Genomic DNA, 5,621 nt, shown 5'->3' with positions numbered 1-5,621 from the left:
GTTGGGAAGATCCCCTAGAGTAAGAAACAGCAACCCACTCCAGGATTCTTGCCCGAGAAATCCCATGAACAGAGGAGCCTGGCGGGCTACAGTCCATAGGGTCTCAGAGTCAGACCCGACTGAGCATCTAACACTTTCACTTTTCTGGCTTAATGGTTTGTTTATTCATCCAATCATTGTGTTATTTCCTAATATAAGTATCTACGATGTGCTCAACCACTTACTACTGCGGAGGAGACGAAGCGATGGGACAAGACAGGCACGATTTCTCCTGGAGCTTATGACTGAGCTGGGGAGAAAGACATTAAAGGCAGGATAATTAATGCTTTAACTAATAATTAATGATGGCATTAAGTTCTGTTTACTCATCTTAATGGAGTTGGTTGAGTCTCTTAAGAATGATAAAATTTACTCAGGTCCATCGTGATATCAAGGATTATCTTCAAAAGACTTTACTGTCCTTAAAAAAAAAATTATTCGATTTGCTAAGGTGCCCTAAGAAGCCAGAAGCCACTGAATCCAGACAGGAATGACCGGGGAAAAGCCTAAATTGCGGTCACACTGTTCTCAGACTCGGACCCTTTGTGGTTGGGGTTGGCATCCCCAGTCACAGTTCCCACTGGTGGCAACCGGAACGGCTGGAGGTGGGAAGAAAATGCAGATACTGTAGCAAAAAGATGTTTACCACTGGGGGGTAAATTTACACCTTGGGGTAAGGATTGAGGGCAGAGTCACTGCATGCAGTGGCTGGGAACGTGGGAAATGAGAGTCCCACCCTGACCACGGACGGGAAGCAGCCAGCACCGCCTGCAGGGTGGTGTGTGAAGAGAACTGGACCAGGGCCGGAGAGCCTGCATCAAGGCCTCACTGCCTCTCTCTGGCCGTGCGACCTTGGGCAGGCCACTTCATATTTTTGGCTTTCTCAGTCATGTCTGCAAAGTGAAACGCCGCATCCTTGCCAGCTCAGAGGGCGGCCAGCGTCACCAGCCAGAGTGTGTGTGGAAGCTCCTGTCCACATGCGTGGTGCTGCGCATGGCGGTATTTCCACTGTGCTCTTCACACCTCGGATTTCCCCCATTGCTGCTGCTTGTCTACACCTGTATCCTTGGCGCTTCTGCCATTCCACGTGAGTACTTTCCAGATGAGAACCACCACTCAGATGGAAGGCGTCAGTCTCTTCTTTTCATCTGAATATCATTCAAGTCAACACATGTTGTTTTCTAGCTGCACCGAGGAAATTAATTATTCCAGAATCAATGATCCTTGGTGTCGGAACATTGTAACTGCAGAGAATATAGACAGTTAGAGCAGAAAATCATGGCATAACCGTAGGGAAGGCCCAGGGCTGGGTCACCGTTTCCCCAAGAGCCTACCAAGTGGGTTTGCATGTGACCAGTCCCCAGGAGCCTGAGACTGACCTGATGAATTACGCTACACTGGGCTCCTGTCTCGTTCCATCTGTCTGCTCCATATCCAGCTACTTACCTCCACACAACCTACCTCTCTTTGGGGACCCTGGAACGGGCAGACCAGAACACCAGGCTTGGAGCTGAATCTTGGGGACAGAACTCTGAGGCGTCAGGGCCAGCAGGGGGATTCTGACCGAAGGTAGCATGGTACATAAATTGAACCAGAGGAGGCTAGGTTGTCTTCATCAATAAGTCAGATGCATTCCATTTGTGAGAGAGGAAAAAGTGAACTCAAACGAGCTTAAGCAAAAATGCAATTTAAAAAGGGATGGTGGAGTTCATAACTCATCTAATCAAGGGGTCAGAGGAATGGAACACACTTCGGACCTGACTGAGCACAGAGGTTCAGGAAGTCTGGTCAGGGCTCTGCTCTCTATCTCGGTTCTGGTGTCCTTTGTGGCTTGGGTTTCTAGTCAAGTAGGTTCTTTCCACCTGACAGCCACTTGACTTGCTGGCCTACTAGTAGTATCCTAGCAACTCAACAACCCCAGTGGAAGAAAAGAAAAAAAAAACAAGTCTTTCCTGAACTTCTTGCCAGAAACGACCTAGGGATGACTCTGATTGGTCTAGCTCAGACCCCAAATCATCATTCTCAGCAAGCCCTGCAAACAGGATGGGTTACATTCCCAATCTTACTGGTGGAGATGGTGGCAAGGGTGTCCATCCCACCCACACCAGATGCAAAAGGTCTTTGGGGAGAGGTAGCCATCACCTGAAAAATGCCAGTGGGTGGAGGATGGAAGTTACCCAGATAAAAATGACAGAATTTTATAATATCAAACAATACTTCATGGATCCCAAGTCCTGTAAGGCCATCCACACAGAAAGAAGAGCTCCATGATTGAATTAGCTTTGAAAACACTATAGGCTCAACTGCTTTGTATTTTAAAAGTTCTGAGACATCCTGTAGTAAAAAAAATCTCTTTAAAAATCAGCATTTCCTAAAATATTTGACCATGGATTTTTTTTTTTTGATGTGGACCATTTTTGAAGTCTTTATTGCATTTGTTACAATATTGTTTCTGTTTTATGTTTTCCTACAATATTGCTTCTGTTATGTTTTTCTTTTTGGCCGTGAGCATGGGCGATCTGAGTTCCTCAACCAGGGATTAAACCTACAACCCCTCACTCTGCAAGGGAAGGAGAACTTTTAACCCCTGGACGGTCAGGGAAGTCCCCCATGGATTAATTTTTTTCAGAATCAATTTTAAAATCTAAAAACCACCCCAAACAAACAAAACAGATGGGCTAGAGAGGGCTAAGAGTCAAATGCCAAGAACTCCATGGCCAAACAATCTGCAGTTGATGTTAACTGGACTGAGAGGCTGGAGCTGGGCAGAGGTGAGTTAAGTGCATGAATGATGAAGGAACAAGCTAAGAGCCTCAGAGGGATGGCCCTTCCTGGATGACGGGGTAGCTTTTGTGGCTGGAAAAGTCAGAAACTGGAAACTCTAAATGCCACACATTTGGGGGTCCGTCTCACTGCGGGCAGGACAGTGGTAGTCGGGGATGGGGAAGGGCACTTACCTGGGGAGGCGAGGGCAGCACGGCATCCTAGCCAGGGCTCCTTGGCTGACGCAGCGTCTGCTCCCAACACATGGCAGAACAGAAGCCCCAAGAATTCAGAGCCAAACTCTAGCAGCTCAACCAAGTAGAAAACCTAAGGCCGCATCTCCCAGGACTTTCAGGCTCTGGCCTGGGATTTAGTGTCAGGATTGAACAAGGGAAACAGAGACAGTGCGTGGATGCAGAATAGGGAATTCGGGACAGGGAGCTAGTTATCCACCTGACGGGAGGGCTGAGACCCGGAGGCACCCAGGGAGGCACCCAGGGAGGGACCCAGGGAGGGATCCGGCCGGAAGCCCCTGCCCACTCTTGGCTGGAGTTAAAGGAGGAAGGCAGTGTTACCCAGGCCTGAGGCCCCCAGCAGAAGCTGGCATCGCAGTGGGTGAGTCCACCAGAATCTGAGGTCAGAACAGGGGCCACAGCAGCCACTGTGCTGATGCTGACCTGTGTGCGTGTGTACGCGTGCACGCGCATGTGAGATTAACCCTCTTCTTCCTCTCTCGTCTCCGGCCTGAACCAGCCAGCGCTGGACCCGGACAGAAGCCAGTGACCCAAGAGCCTCAGATGCACTAACAGGAGTCTGCTCCTTTGGCAGTTCCCTGAGCAGGAAAAAACAGGCGAGAGAGGTCCCGGACTGGCACAGACTCTCAGCTTCAATACAAGAGTCTGTGGCTTCCCAGAGGCCCCCTGGATCAGGGATCAGCAAACTTTTCCTGTGAAGGGAGTCAATATTTGAAGTTCTGCAGGCCGCTCAGTCTCTGTTGCAATGAGCCAACTTTGCTATTGTTTTGTGAAGTAGCCACAGACCAAATTTGTATTCAAACAAATTTGCTGGATTCTCTTAAATCCCCTGGAGGAGGGCATGGTGACCCACTCCAGTATTCTTGGCTGGAGAATCCCATGGAGAGAGGAGTCTGGCAGGCCACAGTCTGGGATTGCAGAGTCAGACATGACTGAGTGACTAACACACAATAAAACTTTATTTGCACGAACAACAGGGGGTCAGATTTGGCCCGCCAGGATGTAGGAACCTGGCAATGTAGGCGAGGCAGTTACCATCTTTGCACCTGACACCCAGGAGGTGAACTCTTAGCTTCTCTCCACAGAAACAACATCCTGGGCTGTACAGATGGCAAAGCTCATTAAAAAAAAGAAAAATATGCTTGAAATCGTTCCCCCAGATTCTGATGTGGAAAACCTTTCCCAGGCTGTCCCAACAATCTACTCTCCCGTCAACACGTGTCAGATGCTCCAAGACACTGTAACCTGGACCTGCCGCCATCTCCAACCTTCTCTAGGACAGCGTGCATTTTCTTCTTCCGAGAGCTCCCGGCATGAGGGGGAAGCTTGAACAACAGGGGGTTGATTTTGAATCGAACAGAATGAATCACCAGGCAGGGGCTGCTCTCTCATTGGTTTGAAGAGGCTGATTCTGTCTTTGGAATTGTGAGAATAATTCTCCAAGACGCCCTCTGGGGGCTTAAGGGTGGATTTAGGCAGGTGGTGGCGATGTATTCAAAAAAGAATGGGTCCCGAATGGTGCAGACAGCAGCAGCTGCTGAGCCCCGAGGGGTGGATGCTGGTCCCTTCCCCAAGCTCCAAGGGCAGACAATCCCTGAGCTCCTCATGCCTGGGAGAGGGGCTTGACACATCCATGATAAAAGAATTCCTTCCTGGAAGACACAGATCTTTAGAAAGCCCTTATGTTTTGGCTTCTCAAATGGAAATGGTGTGGCTCATTTCATGCATCTCTGCCCTCCTCCTCTGATCTGGTCACCCCCTTCATTAACACTCCCACCGTCCGTCACCCCAGCAGCCATGATCCTCGGGCAGGTACAGTACAACCTCTATGACATAGTCTTGTTTGGCTGAAAGAATCTCGACCCCCGAAATTGCTGACCACGTGGCATTCACACTCAGGAAATGTCCCTGTCCAGGGCTACTTCAGGGAGTCCCAAAGATATTGTGAAGGTCAGTGTTTTAGGAGACTTCTCTCTGAATTCTATTCCTTCCCTGTTATATGACCATCACATAAAACAGGAGGAAAGGAAAAGAGATCTGTGGTCTGGAAATCCTGAATGGATACGCTATCGCAGCTGTCGGAATCAGCTTTCCCGTCGGGTTTTAAATCTCTTGTCCTCAGCTTCAGGCACCCACAGGCTGACCTCAGGCGGTTGCTGCCTCGTTCTGACTGGCCCATCAGCGCACCACTCCCCCGATCCACATCCAGTCCCCTCCTGGAGGTTCCCCTCCCCGCTCACCTCTAGGTTTATCACGACCTCTGAGCAGAGTGTGGACATCAGCTTGTAACACTGCTTATCTGTCTCCAAAATTCACCAGAACTGAATCTGGTCTTTCCCAATATTTCGAAAGACTGGACTTTAGACTGATTAGATTTTCTGAAAGTGATAACATTTTTGAGAGCAGACGCTCATTTTCTACTTGTTTTGGTTTGACTGGAAGGCCTTGAACAGCGTGTGTGCACAGTCACGCCCAACTCTTTGTGACCCTGAGGATTGTAGCCCACCAGGCTCCCCTCTCCATGGAATTTTCCAGGCAAGAATACTGGAGTGGGTTGCCATTTTG

At 49.3% G+C, this 5,621-nt stretch overlaps 2 long non-coding RNA genes across 3 annotated transcripts; both read right to left on the bottom strand.

The window, feature by feature from the left end:
* Positions 1–429: 429 nt before the first annotated feature.
* Positions 430–1,709, bottom strand: LOC138422794 (uncharacterized). The gene is made up of 2 exons (XR_011250018.1): positions 1,501–1,709; positions 430–1,283 (listed from the first exon to the last, which is right to left on the bottom strand). It is a non-coding gene; the product is annotated as an uncharacterized lncRNA (long non-coding RNA).
* An 819-nt stretch (positions 1,710–2,528) lies between these two features.
* LOC138422793 (uncharacterized) lies at positions 2,529–3,722 on the bottom strand. 2 transcript variants are annotated; one of them, XR_011250017.1, is made up of 2 exons: positions 3,480–3,722; positions 2,529–3,165 (listed from the first exon to the last, which is right to left on the bottom strand). It is a non-coding gene; the product is annotated as an uncharacterized lncRNA (long non-coding RNA). The 2 variants fall into 2 exon arrangements; XR_011250016.1 differs by having other exon boundaries at positions 3,378–3,617.
* Between the last annotated feature and the right edge of the window lie 1,899 nt (positions 3,723–5,621).

The sequence above is a fragment of the Ovis canadensis genome, chromosome 17 (assembly GCF_042477335.2).
Source record: "Ovis canadensis isolate MfBH-ARS-UI-01 breed Bighorn chromosome 17, ARS-UI_OviCan_v2, whole genome shotgun sequence".
Taxonomy (NCBI): Eukaryota; Metazoa; Chordata; class Mammalia; order Artiodactyla; family Bovidae; genus Ovis; species Ovis canadensis.
Note: the sequence above shows the minus strand (reverse complement) of the source record. Positions and strands in the feature narration are given on the sequence as shown.